Source organism: Etheostoma spectabile, chromosome 20, assembly GCF_008692095.1.
Source record: "Etheostoma spectabile isolate EspeVRDwgs_2016 chromosome 20, UIUC_Espe_1.0, whole genome shotgun sequence".
NCBI classification, from domain to species: Eukaryota; Metazoa; Chordata; class Actinopteri; order Perciformes; family Percidae; genus Etheostoma; species Etheostoma spectabile.
In genome coordinates this window covers 8,903,614-8,903,838 of record NC_045752.1, presented here as the reverse complement: position 1 = coordinate 8,903,838, position 225 = coordinate 8,903,614, and positions in this window count along the sequence as shown.

The following is a 225-nucleotide window of genomic DNA, read 5'->3' as shown; positions in this document are numbered from 1 at the left end:
CAGTGATCTACCTGCTGCACAGATCGCTGCTATACCTGGAGGTCAGCGGGAGCACTGTGAGAGTCATGTTTTTTGACTTCTCAAGTGCTTTTAACACCATCCACCCTATGCTGCTCAGAGTGAAGATGGAGAGTGTCGGAGTGGACCAACACCTGGTTGCATGGACTACTGATTATGTCACCAATAGACCACGGTATGTGAGGCTCCATCACTGTGTGTCTGACG